Below are 17,165 nucleotides of genomic sequence, written 5' to 3'. Positions count from 1 at the left end.
CAACTATAAGTTTGACTGTTTTAGATTACTCATATAAGTGGTATCATTGGTGCAGCTACTATGGAAAGTACAGAGTTCCTCAAAAAATTAAAAATAAAACTACCATATGCTCCAACAATCCCTCAGTATATATTCGAAGGAACTGAAATCAAGATCTCAAAGAGAGATCTTCACTTGAATGTTAATTGCAGCATTAATCACAATAGCCAAGATTTGGAAACAACCTATATGTTCAATGAATAGATAAAGAAAATGTGGTATATACGTACAATGGAATATTATTCAGCCTTAAAAAAATAGATGATTTTGCCAACTGTAACAATATGGATGGACCTAGAGGGCATTATGCTAGGTGAAATAAGCCAGACACAGAAGGACAAATTTGTGTCTGGTTATAAAACAGGTAAATATCAAAGCTGAAATTTGAATGCATATCTAGTTTAAAGCGTAATTTATTGCTTGTAACATGCTGCCTCTGATCCTAATTGGATGTGAAGCAAAGTATCTTACCCACTTTATTATATACATATTACTTTTAGATTTATCTTGATTTAAGATGACTTTATTTATTTTTATTACATTTATTGGGGTGATATTAGCTAATAAAGTTATATAGGTTCCAATTATTTAGGTGCAATTCTATAATACATCATCTGTATGTTGCACTGTGTATTCACCACCTCAAATTAAATCTGCTGTCACCATATATTTAACCCTCTTTATACCTTATTCTTCCTCTGATAACTGCTGAATTGTGTCTATGAGTTTTTGTTTGTCTTGTTCATTTGTTGCTTTCAGTTGTATATCCCATAAATGAGTGAAATCATATGGTTCTCATCTTTTTTCTCAATTTTAGAAAATTATACTAAATTAATGGGCACATCTTTTTTTTAATTGGTACTAGAACAGAAACATTGCTCTGAAATAAATGCATTCCCCAAACAACCATCTGTCAGAAAGTTATTTCAGAAATGACAGAGAGGCAATCATTTTTGCATCTTTGGAAGATTAAAATAAAACTTTTTTAATGGTCCAAAAGTGTATGATAAGAAACTCTATATTTGTTGATGTTTTTTAGAAAGATTACTAGCATATTAATAGATAAATTAAAAGTACATTTAAAAATGCAGTTCTTTTGTCTTATTATTTGGCAACTAATAGTTGCCATGGCTTGAACTGTCCATTTGAAAAATTATGAGTGATAAATAATTGGGGGATCATTAAATTTACTAATAAAGAGTAGCTTTGTGTGTGTAAGTTTAGCTGTAATGGATACAATTGGGTGCTAATTCTCAAGTGTTTATGAAACCTTCTCTGCTGCCAGAATCCTAAAATTATCTGGATTTCTCTCTCTCCAATGTGATTTGGATAAATATTAATTTGCTTAACCAATCATGCAGTTCTATTCTCAGTGATTGAATCTTAGAAAACCATGTGACCTAGATTGATTCTAAAACAGTTTCCTTCATGCTTAAAAATACAAATTAAAATTTTTAAAATGCTCTTTGCATTTATATCTTTGGACTTTAATGCATCAAGATATAATATTTAGGGTGCCATTTCATGAGTGTGAACAAGCTCAGCAATATCTTAAAGATTACAGGAAAATGTGAAGACCATTCTAGGATTTGATGACTTGTTGAACCACTTAAATGCCTAATCTCAGATGCATCTATCTTTGGACTTATTGTAACAAGAAAACAATTAATTCCTTTAATTTTAAGCCATTTTCAGCTGGACTTTCTGTTTCTTATAGCAAAAATGTCCTCCTTGACAAAAGAACATGTATTTCATATGCAATGCATTTGATTCGACGCACTTCTACCTTCTCAAAAAAAAAAAAAAAAAAAAAAAAAGGGAGAAAGATGTGAGGGGGAGTGAAGTAATTTAACAGAGTGAGGAATTATACCTGTTATTTCTTTTCATTAGTTATGGCTTGGAATGAGAGTGAGATGGGAGATATGAAACCATTTTTTTTTCCATTGGGTCTCAGTATCCACATGTCTGTCTTATTGTGGGTCACTAGCCCCTGAGTGTGACTTTAAGATTCGGTGAATATTTTTTAATTTCATGTCCCTTAAATGTAAGTCAACCACTTTATTTGATGGTCCTGAAATAAATCAGTCATTTTCTCCAACACTGGAGGACGGTCTGGCTGTCCTGAACTAAGTGAAGAGTGGTATTCTCCTCTCCTACATCGGGAAGATCTCTGAATGATGTGATTCTGATTTGACAATGCAATCCTTTGTTAGCTTATCTTCAAGTCTTTTCATTGTGGTCAGAGGGTTGTGGACAGCAGTAAAGTCATAATTATTATGAAATTCTTTGAGCACCACTATGTGACAGGCACAATGCTAAGCACTTTAATTATCCTATTTAAATTTCACAGTCATCTTAGGAGGTATAGTTACTAACCCAGTCTAACAGATGAGTTGCCAGCTGAATTGAAGAATCTAAGGTTCAGGAAGATATGCCAGTTTGTTGGGGATTTGTATAATTTCTAAGTTGCTAGCTATAAGAACTATGTAATTTATTTTCCCCAATAGTCAGAAATAAAAGTTTAAATAAGAAAGTCTACCATTGATTGGCTTGGAGATAACAGACTGTTTTCTGCTAGAGCAACTTTGTTGTCTTTTGGTTTATAGGAATTAGGAAGATACTAATTGATTTCATGTCATCCTGAACTAGGAAGACAAAAAGGGAAATATATTCTGATGTTGTGTTATTGTTATCATTGTCTTAAACCTATATTTCATGGGTTGTTACACAAAAATATAATTAACCTGCCGACCGCTATAAATACCAAGTAATTAGGGAAAATAAAAGGTAGATGTGCCAAAAAAAAAAAAAAAAACCAAATAGCAAATTTTGCATGTGTACATGTATATCCACATACATATGTAGTAACTGTGTTAACATTTAAAATATTTTATATTACTACAGGTATCAAATATAGTTTCCACTATAAAACAAAGTTTTATATTATGTTCAACATAAAAAAAGACATTTTGCTTTCCCTAGGTTTTATCTAAAAGTAACCAATATATTGACCACTTTTTGGCAGATTTTTTTTTCTTTTAGGTGTCTCAAATGGCACAATCAATCAAACTGACTATACAATGATCTAGAATAGCCATTAAGAAACAAACTTGAGGTGAAATGCTTTAACCTTTATGTAACTTTAAAGATTGACTTCCCCAAGGATCAATTCCTGACCCTATACTTTACGCATGTTGCCTGTGTATAAATGGGGCAAATTGGTTACTCGATCCTCTTTAGAAGTATAATAAATACATGATGTCTGCTATGTAAAGTATAAGCTGCTTATCAAAATATTATGAAGATATTACATTAACAATTTTAACCTAACAATATTACAAAATGTGTATTATATCATGTCAATTGCATCTCATCAGTAATACAAGATTAGTTTTATGTTTGAAATCGATCAAGGTAATATATGGCATTAACAGAGTAAAAAAAATATACATACATATATATGCACCTCAACAGATACGTAAAAAACATTTAACGTGCAATGCTCATTTGTGATTTTAAAGAAAATATTCTCAGCAAAATAAGGTATAAGAGAATCTTCTCAATCTGGTAATCATGAGCAACAAAACACCAATAGCTAGTATATACTTAATGGTGAAATATCAATTTCCCAAAGGTCAAAAACAAGTCAAGGATATCTGTTATTTAATTCTAGTTAACATTATACTAGAAGATAATTAAATAAAAGGAATAGAGATTAAAAAGAAAAAAGTAAAACTGTGCCTACCTACAAATAAAATTGTCATGTAGAAGAAAATACTATGTAAACTATAAAAAATATTCTAGTGATAATCAAATCAATATGCAAAAAAGGTATTATTTTTCTATATATTACCTGAAACTAGTTAGTGGAAATGAAATAGAAGCAATATTATTTATTAAATTATCAAATGACTTCAAATACCTAGGAATACATCTAACAAAATTACTACAAAATACAAAACCTTGCTAAGAGAAATTAGACTTAAAAAAAAGATATGTTCATGTGTTAGAAAATTAAAAATTAAGATATCTATTCTCTCCAAATTGATTTATACTAGATTTAGTGTAATTCGGTCAAAATCATAGCAGAATATTTTACAGTAACTGACAAGGTGATGCTAAAACTTACTAATATGAAAATATCAAATAGCCAAAGCAATCATGATAAACAAGAGCAATGTTAGAGAACTTAAAATACCTGATTTCAAGACATACTATAAAGCTTCAGTAGTCATACAGTGTGATATTAGTGTAAAAATAGATAAATTTAACAGATAATTGGTCAGATATAGATCACACATATATGTTTTACTGATTTTCAACTAAGATAGAAAGTTAATTCAGTGGGTGAAGAAAAATATTTTGTTGCTTACAAAATATATTCATATGAGGAGGAAAAGAACCTCAACCACTCATTTCATACACAAACATTATGTTGGGATAGGGTTATAGACCTAAACATTAAAGCTTAAACCATAGCAATTCTAGAAGAAAACATTTTTAAAAATATGTTTACAATATCAATGTCAAGTCATCCTTAGAGAGTTAAGAATTTATGAGTATCATAAGATTTTAAAAGCTATGTACTCATGGGATACATGGAAAAATGATATACTATGTACCTATTACGGTTACAAACATTGTTAAGTACCTAATTCTATGCTAGTTGTTTGGAATACAGCAGTGAAGTGTGCAGACAAGATCTTTGCTTTCTTTGAACTGGACGTAAGGAAAGAGGGAGGGAAGAAGGAAGGCAGCATGGGAGAAAGGAGGGGAGAAGAGCAGGAGGAGAAAGAGAAAGAAATTAGGAAATAGTATAGATTTTAAAAAGCATCAATTGTAACAGATAAAAGAAAAAAGAAACAGTTTTGGTAACTCCCTAGAAACAGTACGAGAGCTAGAATGAAAAAAGGAAAAAAGCATATAATAATAAGTGACATCGCCAAAATGGTGATATAGGAGACACGATCCTTTGGCACCTCACAGAGATCCAACAGACAGATATCTACAAACAAAAATAGTTTGTGAGAGCTCTGGAGTACAGTAATTGGAACAAAAACTCTGCGAATAACCATATAAAAAGAGAGACAGCTTCATTTTGCCTGTAACACCACATCCCTCAAGCCAGAATTGCTCAGTGCCAAGAGGGGACTCTCCAGCTAGAAAGAGTTCTCTTTGCTAGAAAAGAAAGATCAGGGTGAGCAACCGGCTTCCCCAGTCTTTTGGAGCATCACATGAAAGTTCCACTTCAGTTTCACCTCACCCAGACCAGCAAAGCTGATACATGCAGAGATGGTAGAAAACAGGAAGAAAAGCAGGGGTTACCAATGTTAGCCACAGGGCAGGAGTGATGCAGTTCACAGTGACCTTCTCTGCACACGAACACACCAGTTTTCACCACTGAGTAAACCAAAGGTCAGCAGAACTTCCCTAGATCCTGCAGATTTCATCAGCTTTCACTCTACAGGTTTTGTGTTCACTGATGCCAGCCACCTGAATCCTTCCAGCAACTTCCCCTACTCCCCTCCAGAGCTTCAGATCTGTACTGGTAGCCATCCCGAGCCTCTACAATTGCACAGGGCAAGATCCTATACTTGCCCTAAAATCCTCAGGGTTGACCCCCAACACCTTGCAAATACTTGAGGCTAGCTCCTCCAGCTGTGTACTTGTGGTCTGACACCTTATCTAGCCTCCACTGCTGTGTGCATGCCTGGGGAAAGACTGCACAACCATGACAGGGAACACCAACAGCTAGGGCCTCAGTAGCTGCTGTGGGCCCAGACCAGGCCGTATCTTCTGTCACTGGCCTATACCACTGGACTCACCTGCACCTAATCACTTTTACAGAAATTTTTAAAAATTCTAAAATTGTTATGGAACCGCAAAGACCCTGAAGAGTCGAAACAATACTGAGAAGAATGATCAAAGCTGAAGTTATCGTACTTTCTGATTGCAAACTATACTCCAAAGTGACAGTAATCAAAACAGTATAGTACTGTCATAAAAACAGACACAGCAAATAGAAGAGAATTGACACTCCAGAAATAACTGCACACATATAATTAACTAATATTTGACTAGGGAGCCAAGAATACTTAATGGAAAAAAGATAGTCTCTTCATTAATTAGTGTTTGGAAAACACTAGTGGTTATCCAACCACATGCAGAAAAATAAAATTGACCTCTTATCCTAACCACTTATAAAAATGAACTCATTAAAGACTTAAATATTAGAACTGAAACCATAAAATTTCCAGAAGAAAACAGAGAAAAGCTCCTTGACATTAATCTCACAATGATTTTTTTGCACATAACATCAAAAGCACAAGCAACAAAAGCAATAATCAACCTATGGGACTACATCAAGCTAAAAAGCTTCTACATAGCAAAAGAAATAATCAACAAAAAGACAACCTACAAAATGGGAGAAAATATCTGTAAAATATGTCTGATAAAGGATTAATATCCAAATTATAGAAAGAACGCATATAACTCAGAGTAACAACAACAAAAAAAATCTGATTAAAAAATGGACAGAGGAACAGAATAGACATTCCCCCAGCATCCCTCCCTGAAAACAAAAACAAAAACAAAAAAACAAAACAAACAAAAACATACATATGACCAACAGGTACATGAAAAGATGCTCAACATCACCAATCATCACAGAAATGCAAAACAATACTACAATGAGATATCACCTCGTATCTATTAGAATGGCTTTGTTAAGAAAAAAGAAAAAGAGAGAGATAACAAGTGTCAGCAAGGATGTGCAGAAAAGTAAACCTTTGTGCACTGTTGTGGCAGCCACAATGGAAAACAATACAGAGATTTCTTTAAACGTATAATAAACTATCATATGATTCAGCAATCCCACTGATGAGTATATAGCCAATAAAAATGAAAACAAGATCTCGAAGAGATATGTATTCTCTCATGTTCATTGCAGTATTAGTCACAGTAGCCTAGATCTGCAAACAACCTATGTGTCAATAAAGCTGGAAAAGGGTAGGTGAAATGGAAATTTTCACTGACTAGTCATTTCAGAGTGAAATTTCTATACTCCTATGATGTCATCACTCGTAAAACAACTACTAGAGAGAGCATCTGTGAGTTCATAAAATTTACATTTGTGTCTCTCTGGATCTGGTTTTAATTATATTTCTATTTTTCAAAGTTTACTCAAATCACAAAAGTTCTTGAAAATAAACTGGAAACTGATGTAAAAATATTAGATTTGTGAAAATTTTTCTTTCTCTCAAATACCTAAAAATCAGTCTTATATTTGGCAGCATATGCTGTCTAGATTGTCCTACAAATCACCATTTGTGTACCAGTTTATCAAAGATTTTAAAATCATAAATAAAAGTGCCAGTTTTGTTAATTATGTATACATATGATTTTTAAAATATATTTATATTATAGATGTGTGAGTTAAATATTGAGCTCTCAAAAGGATTATGGCAAAAAGCACTAAATAAAATGAATTCCATTTATGACTCTATGAAAGATTAGATTACAATTTTACACCTTTTATTTTAAAAGTCACATTTTTACTGTTTTTCTCTGAGATATTAGTGCTCCCTGAAGTTATCTTTTTTTCTTAAAGTAGCTGATTCAGTGTATAATTTTGTATTCAATGTCACCTTTATTAAATAGGCAAAAACATTCCAGCCAGCTCTTTCATCTCTGACACTTTCCACTGAGTCAGTTGCTACTAAAGCAACATACATCGTCTTTATCATCAAATACAATTAATCTGAGTTTTTATCTACCTATATCTTTCCATTCCTAGCAAATCATCCCAGCAAGTTGAATTCCACGTGACTTGAGAAGAAAGTTTATCATCTCTGTTTCAGTCAAAATACAATATTTAAAACTGTCATAGTTTATATAACAGTATATTTATTGTTTGTGGTATTTTTCCCTAATCTAGATATTGCAGCTCAGAATCTGCAATATAGTAAGAATCCTTTGCGTTCTAAGGGCTTCCAATTATTAGGGCAAGTCATTTCTTCAGAGGGTTTGTAGAAATGTACTTTGTGGTGTCTAGAATGCCTTATGGATGAACACAATTGGAACAAGTGGGACTACTTTTCCTCCATATAGACAAGCCAAGGATGCTTTGAAGAAATCAAGAAACTGTTCCTCGATGGATAAATGAATAAACATATTTATATAAAATATTATTTTGCTCTCAAAAGGAAAGAAACCCTGACATTTGAAATAACATGGATGAAGCTGGAGCACATTATGCTAAGTGATATAAGCAAGACACAGAAAGGGAAATACTACATGATCTCACTTATATGTCAAATCTAAAATAGTCAAATTCATAGAATGAGAGAGTAGAATGGTGACTGCCAGGGTTTAGTGGGAGGAGGAAATGGGGTGATATTGGTCAAGAGATACAAATTTTTAGTTATGAAAGATGAATAAGTTTTAAAGACTTAATATACAGTTTTTAACATTGTATACTTGAAATTCGTGAAGATAAATCTTAAATTTTCTCAATCCACACAAACAACAGAATGGTAACTATATAGAGGTGATGAATACATTAATTAGCATGATTGTTGTGATCCTTTCACAGTGTATACATGTATTATAACATGGTTGTATACCTTAAATATATACAATTATTATATACCAAATATACTGCAATAGAGCTATTTTTAAAAATTCATATATTTGAACCACCCTTTTTCTACTAGGTTAGAAACTATTGAGCATCTTTTCTGTAAATTTTCTTTACCTCTCAACCAATATAGCATCGATTTTGCTGGAGCATGGAGGATAGTAGGCCTGGAAAAAGGTGAATCTTCTTGCACTTCTACAATTAGTCCCGGTTTATAAGAAAGCAACTGTGCAAGTGTCCACCAAAGGGCTAAAGTGCCTCAGCTCAAGTCTGAAAAAATGGAACCTCTCTAACAGAAGCTAAGGTAAATAAAGAAGGCAACATAACCAAGCAATAGCTCCCATTCCTGGAAAATGTATCAAGAAAGAGAGAAGACGCTCAAGGTCCTCAGAAGAACATACTAATATGCTCAACAAAAGAGGTAACGCTTGGCCACCTCATACGCAGAGGGAGTGAGAACAACCAGGGAGGCTGTGACAGTTAATTTTCAAGAGAAGGCAACATTTTCCAGTCAGAAAAAGAGACATCTCTCTTTTTTTCCCTCCCCATCATGGCTATTATAACACCAGAGAAGGTTCCCTCCACAGAGTTAGAATTAAGTCAAGCAGTACGGGAAAGATGAGAAGATATAAGAGGTTTAAATCAAAATTATATTGAATTTTCAAAATGAACAGGACTGATTCTCAGAAATAACTAGACTAATAATCTTTGAATAGTCAAAAATTATGAAAAGTCATGATATCAAGAGGAGATATTTTTAAATATATATATTTTTATTACTTTTTATTATGGTGACATTTGTTAACAAAATCCAGTAGGTTTCAGGTGTATTAAATACCTTTTTATTCAGTGGAAAATATGAGTATAATATAGCCTGGCTAGGCACAGTTATTATTAAAAAAAATTTATAGCATCAATAAGCTGAAATTCACCAATGATTAAATTATATTTGCTACATGCTAGCATATTTTGAAAATACAATGTAATATAATGAGTACATAATTTGGAATTCATATTCTAGCTATGCCACTAATAATGTATTATTAAGTACCTCACTAATCTCCCAAAATCTTCTCTAATTTACAGGATTATTTTAGAAATTAAGATAATGAACCAAAAAAATCTACCTTATAAACTGCAATATGAGTTGGTAGAACTAATAATAATGCAAGAGAGATTTAGAGGCTATGTAATGTGTGTCTGATTCTATGGCATTATGGCATTAATCTTTTCCTCATTGTATTGATGATTTTCACCTCTTGTTTTCACAACATTTAGAAAATTTCAGAACATAAAGTTTAATGTGCACTTTGGTATGAGGTAGTTTACAAAGAAGATGAAATTTATGGGATAATCTGAGACAAAAGGTAAGAGAAGACTAAATAATGAAGTTAAGATTACCGTATGTTTGCTGTTCACATTAGTTCATGTGTTTTACTCATATTTAGTCAATATCTACTATGTCAGTAGACATATAACAGATATAAAACATATTTGCATAATGTGTATAAAACATATGTATATATATAGCATGTATGTTCATATTTCTGAATGTTTAGGAAATTAAGTTTTATGAAGATAAAAATAGTAGAAAAGAGTATAGAAAATAATAGGTCATGAGGGTAAACCTGGCTTTTTCTAATAAGGTGGCCAGGAAAATGATCTCTGAGGAAATATTTAAGCACACACCTAAATGAAATGAGAATATCTGCATCTAACTGGTAGAAGAGCTTCCCAGTCACAGTATTGGGAGAAAAGGAACTATTCCTAGAAGACACTGTAAGGGTACAAAAAATGGTCAGACATGAGATTGACTCAGTAGTGAAAAAGGGGTCAAGAAGTGGCCAGATTGTAATGGCATAAAATGTGTGTGGAAGCTAATAAATTAAAAAAAGGAATTTTATTGTTCAAAGATAACTGGCAAGTTTATAGAGAAACTGATTCCTGTGAAATATTTTAAGCTAATATTATGTTAGCCTTGAAAGAGAAAGTTGTTTGTGGCTCAGAGTGGTGGAGATAAAAAATATTTATAGTCAGTATTCATTTTATATGTAGATACAATACTTGGATATGAATGGAGGGGTAAATTAAGGATAGCTCCAAGATTGTTGTATTTTAATGAGACAGATAACAGAGAGAAAGAGGAGATATGATCATTGTATAATCCAAGATTCAAAGAGTATGTGTCTTCTATTCTATTTGTACCTTATCCTAAACTTGTAAGCTAATCTGAAATCTTTGTTTTAGTTCTTACGGTGTATTTCATGTTGGTTTAATAAGTCAAATGTTTAAAACATTTTGATTTGGTCTTTGACCATTTCTATTCTATGATACCTAGGATAGTTTGCCTTGTAGTATACTTACAAGCTACTGTTGCTTCAAGGTAATTTTCCATATGGTAGAGAAACAAAGAAATAAGACAACAGTTGGAGGGATATGGGAATTTTAAAGAGGACTTTTAAGAGGAGAGATAATACAGATTTATTTACTGTTGGCAATGACTCATTAAATGGGGGCAGAATTATGATGCAAGTCAGAGAGAAAAAATTATGTTCACACAAAAATCTGACCACAAATATTTATAGCAACTTGGTTCATAATAATCCTAAACTGGAAGCAACATTAATATCTTTTGATGAGTGAATGGTTAAACAAATTTGGTTACATTCACACCTTGGACTATTACTCAGCAAAAAAGGAACAGATTATTAATACACCTCACAATTTATATTAAGAGAATTTTACTCACACTCTCAAAAAGTAACATGCTATATGATTCCATTTATAAAACATTCTGTAAATGACAAATTATAGGAAGGGAAGATAGATTCATAATTTTTTTCAGGAGCTACAGATGAAGAAAAGGAGGTAGTATTTTACATAAAAGGGTGACATGGACCGATAGAATTGTTTTGTGCCTTCACTGTGGTTGTGGCCATATGAATCTCCACATGTGATAAAATTGCATGGAACTAAATGCACACACATATACAAACAATTGAGTGCATGTAAAACTGATAAAATTTGAATAAGATCAGTGCACTGTATCAATCTCTATTTTTTGGTTGTAATATTATAATATATTTAAGTTAAAAAAGATATTGCCATTGGGGGACATTTAATGAAGGATATATAGAATTTCTCTGTATTAATCCTTTCGACCTTTTGTGAATCTACATTTATCTCAAAATAAAAGTTAAATACATGTATGTGTATGTATGTGTGTATACATACGTGCATATACATATATACACATATACGTATACATATACACACACATTATATATAGAGAGAGAGAGAGAGAGAGAGTGTGTGTGTGTGTGTATATATATATATATATAGTGTGTGTGTGTGTGTATGTTCTCTAAATAAAATGTTGAAATATCGGAAGGCAAAAATTAGAGAGCATGAATATAGACAGTAGCTAGAAGGAACTTTGCACAAAAGAGGCTTGAGAAGTGAGAGAGGACAATTTCAGAGACTGGCTTTAGATGATAACATAAATAGCTTATATATCATGCTAGGTTGGGAAACAGGGCATAAAAAGCAACCAATGCATTTCAAAACATTACAAAACAATGGGAATGTAATATATTATTAAATGTAGAAAATAATTTGATATAATTAAATGAGCTTTCATGATTAAAACTTCCAGCAAACTAGGACTATAAGGGAGCTAACTCAACTACCTCAATTTTAACAAGCAGACCTACAGAATGTTGATTGCTAACAACCTGCTTAATGATGAAATATTGAGTGTTCTTTCCTAAGATTGGAGTAAAATAACGATAATTCAGTATCTTTTTTTTCTATTCATAGTTGTACTGAAAGACCTAGCTCATACATTAGGATTTGTGTGTGTGTGTGTATGTGTGTTCTTTAACCATTATTCACTACTACTATTTTTAATAAGAGAGAAAGAATACCTCTATTTAATTTATTACAGATATAATATAAAAATACATCAACTTATGTTGTATCTTTTTCAACATTAAACAAAACCATAATTAATAGTACAAAAACTGCAAAAATACCAACTTTTATTATAACATTATCCACATTAATAATACAGTAAGTCATTGTGATCACTTGACTGGATACCTAGATCTGGATCTGCAACCACATATAAGCCAGTACCAAGAATATGCTATAAATATTTAACAATCTTCCTCATCATTAGAAAGCTAAAAGCCATCCTTCTAAGCATAAAAGCAAATCAGAAAAGGCAGTTTGGCTTCCATAAGTCTTCACAGATTAAGGCCAAGTTAACTCAGACCCCAATTCTTATTTAAGATGGTGATATCTAACCTTCCCATGGGTATGAGCTATGGAAAGTTGACATATAACAACTATAAAAGACCCTCCTGGAATTCAGCCAGGTATGCTAGAGTCTGGAAGTGATGCTTATTATAAATGTTCATGGTCAATCTCAAGGACTCATGATCCCAGCAACTTCTGATTAGTGGTCCAGATCCCAGGCAATGGAAGCAGACATCATATAAAGACATTCTGGAGAATAATAGAATAGATGGAATAACTCACATTTGGAAGTAAAAAGAATCCTTGAAATAGGCTATTTTTTAAGTTGAACACTTAAAATACAAAAGGAGCATATCCCTTGTTCAAGTTCAGAGACATAAAAGATAGCTGAGACAAGAATCAGATTTTCTCCTGCCCAGTTCAAAATTATGCCCTTGATAACATAGTGCCAGTAATCATCATGGAAAAACCCATACGTAGGTGCATATAATCATCTCAGGAAATATTTGGCATCTTCTAATGGTAGTTGTGTCTTCATTCATGAGTTTTCTGTTCCATAAAATATTGAAGAGGGACCAGGTGCTGCATTCAGATGAAAGATTTGAGCAGAATCATATCATCACAGATCATCCAACCTGGAATGCAGTAAAGTGGAGAACTAGTGCTGTTTTGAATGAGTAACTGGCTGATGGAACAGGACCATGTGGAATGGCAATTTTCATTTGAATGCAGCAATGAAGTGTTTTGGCCTCCAGTTAAAACATGCTGGAACATATTCACATTATAGTTATCACTTCAGCTTGAAGGAAATTAGAACCCATTCAATGAATGATTGATAAATTGGCTGAAATTTATTTTTGGAATGTCAGGAATCTAAAGAGACTAACATTAACCATTGTACAGAACATGTTTTTTTTTTCTATCCCCTTTCTCTTTCATTACATTCATAGGTTGAAGTGAACAGTTTCATATTATGACTTTCATGGTACTTGGGAACTTTTGCCTTCCTTGACCCCTTCGTCCATAAAAAATATCAAAATCATGTTTTTAAAGTACATTGGCACAAAACAAATATATTAATAATATATTAAAACAGTTTATTTTACCTAAAAGTTAATTTTTTTCTAATGAAATTTTTAAGAATAAAAACATTCTAATGAGCCCCTAAAATTATTGTGAGGCTGAAGCAATGTGTCTTCTGTTTTTAGCTGATAAGCTCCTCCATAGCAGACAGACATCCTTCTTTAGAGGCTGAAGAAATCACTTGGATTTCACAAATCAGAAGTGTCAGGAATGCCAACACTTACTCAGATATCTTGAATTTGTTATCAGTAGAACATTTGATTCACCTATAAATGCAATTTTTCATATAAAAACAGGTTCTTAATCACCTTGCCATATTCAGAACTTAAAAATGACTTTAAAAAAAAGTAAGGATTGGTTGAAGAGTTTCACTCTTTTTCTCCACAGTCACACTTTATTTTGAGCATGAGAGCAGCTTACATTGCAAAAGTCAGATTTACCAATAACAAAATCAACAGTACTTTGAAATAAATGTTATGTTAATGTATATTTTAAACATTTTCTTTTCTATAATAGGCTAATTTTCTTTTATTGCATAGGACTCAAAGAGGTGGGAAAGAAAAATTTTCTGCATGTGAGGTTTTAGAAGAGAGTTAAACTAATTTTGCATCACTAGGCCATCTACCAACCACATACTTTCAGTGATTCTTGTGGACATGTCGGGATAAACAAGCAGAAATAATATCTCGATAGAGTAAGACAAAGGAGAAATATGGAAGAGAAAAAACGGTGACTTGCTTTGTAGACTATGATTGTTGATGTTTGATATTAATAATTAAAGTTTTCATTACATTCGTTTATGTGACTTTCTCAATTTTTTTAAATAACAACAATAATAATTACTTCTAAAATCATTATATATCAAAATTCACTGCTTGAAAACTTCCAGATACTAACAAATATTCATGTAAAGTATATATAAACATGTCCAAGCTGCTTTTCTTTTGTCTTTAAATTTATTATATCTGAGTATACTTATACAACTGAAAGAGAAAATGCCGGTAAATGTCTCCTTTATTTTTTCCATTTTATATTATTTTCTATATTAAAATGCTTTCATAGTTCTTGATAACATTTTCAATTGTACAGGGGGACATGATGTTGCATAAAATAATCTCTGGAGGTGTTTTGGCTTCTACTGTTATGGCAGCAGCTTCAAATTTCCCGTTGTCTGTCTCATAAAAAATTTAACTGGAATCAGGTGCAGTAATACGTTGAACTTCTGGTTGAATGACACACAGTGATTCAATCCAGAACCCAATCATAGTCAATTTATTAAATTGAAGAATGCTTTCAATCTTTCAGATAAAGTCCATGACATAAATCCAGAGGATATGTATTCTAAATTTAGCTGTTTATTTGACCTTATCATGTCTGTTTTAAGACTACTTCTGGATTGGGTCATATGTGATAATCTCCCATTTTTGGCAATATACAAAGGGAAAACAAATCAGTGGGGAAAGCATAAAATTGAAGTAGGAAACTACAAAATAAAATAAATAAAAATGCATACCTCACAGAAGAAACACCAGTTAATATTTCAATTCAAGAACTTCCATTCTGTTTTGTTTTTCTATCCTCATGCCTAATGTTACCAATATCATTACTATGTAGCTCTTATAAAAAGACATTGTTTGCTTCTCATTACATCATCTATAAGAAATATTTTTCTGCAAATTTTTGTAATTTCAATATTGAGAAACATAACAAATTCCATGCCACACTTGGAACATGAAAGTGCTTCTCACCATAATCACCATACAACCTATTAGTGGGATGATTGAATAGTTTTGGTGTTTAAAGTATGGTCCATATGTATAAAAGCAGAAATGATAAATATTTAAAATAAAATATTAAAATTAGCTCTGCCCCATTTAGGTGAAATTTATATACCTGATATTCTTATAGAAAGGAGAAATGTAGATACCTAATTTTTTTTTTTAGGTGAGGCAATCCTTGGTTGACCTCACAGATTGCAAGAACCTTGTCAGTTTACAATCCCTTATTTTTTTCATTTTTAATGCCTACACAGCACCTGGTCTTCATAGGTGGTCTCCCATCCAAGTACTAAACAGGCCTGACCCTACTTAGCTTCCAAGATCAGACAGGATTTGGCTTGTTCAAGGTAATATGGCAGTAGAGTGGATACCTAATTTTTTAGTGCTGATATTTCCCACTTGTACTACGGGTGCTTTCCTTCTGATTTAGTATTCAATAATTTAGTTTATTGCTTAATAAACTTGGATTTACCAGTAGCTGGTTTTTATCAATTGGTATCCATTCTATCCCTAAAGATTTTTTTGTGTATTTTTGTTTGTTTTACATTTCCAGTTGTGCCTCTAAAAATATGGGGACGTTCATCCTCAGAATCTGAAATCTTCAAAAGCTACAGGAAAGGAAAGTTCGCTGTAATTTCATGAAAGCGGCAAAATACCCATTGAGTTTTTATTTGTCCATTCATCATTTTTTCAGAAAACTGTTACACTCATATCTTAGATTAGTTTTTTCTGGTTTGAAAAGAGAAAGGCTTGAATACTTGAGATCAATTACTGGCCTTAAACTGAGGAACTCCTTGAGCAATATTGGTCTCGAATAGTTGACATAATTCTGAAAAAGAAAAAAATGATTGTGTCTGGAGGTGTTTTTGGAGTGTGTAACTTTACATTTCTATTCGTGTTTTGATACTCTCATTTTGATTAGAATTGGTATCACCATTTCTGTGCCTCAGATCTTCCTACTGGCCATTAGACCCAGTTGGATAATCCTTGATATTACAAAAAAACTTGGAGGCCATATAGTCCAGTTCAGGAGCAAAATTAAACATGGTCTCCACTACATATTTAGCATGTAATTACCCAGGCTCTGTTTGTATAATCAACATGACAGTGAATACAATCCTATTTTAATGGTTAAATATTCACATATCAGTGATAACAGCTAGATAGATGTTTAACTACTCACACCCTTACCATTACCACCACTGTGGGACACCCAAAAGATTGAATTGAAGGCCCTGGAACTATAGAGAAAAAAAAGTGAGGGGCAGGGGTAATAAAAAGTCCCGCTGCCTTCTCTCCCTGGAAAAACAAGAAAAGGAATATTGCAGGATATAAACTTCCTTAAATTAGTTTTATATATGTGTGTA

At 32.4% G+C, this 17,165-nt stretch overlaps 1 pseudogene; it reads right to left on the bottom strand.

Moving 5' to 3' along the window:
• Positions 1-16,043: 16,043 nt before the first annotated feature.
• Positions 16,044-16,162, bottom strand: LOC118600719 (annotated as a pseudogene).
• Between the last annotated feature and the right edge of the window lie 1,003 nt (positions 16,163-17,165).

This window comes from Rousettus aegyptiacus, unplaced genomic scaffold (assembly GCF_014176215.1).
Source record: "Rousettus aegyptiacus isolate mRouAeg1 unplaced genomic scaffold, mRouAeg1.p scaffold_m13_p_3, whole genome shotgun sequence".
Classification (NCBI taxonomy): Eukaryota; Metazoa; Chordata; class Mammalia; order Chiroptera; family Pteropodidae; genus Rousettus; species Rousettus aegyptiacus.
This window is presented reverse-complemented; position numbering and strand designations above follow the sequence as displayed.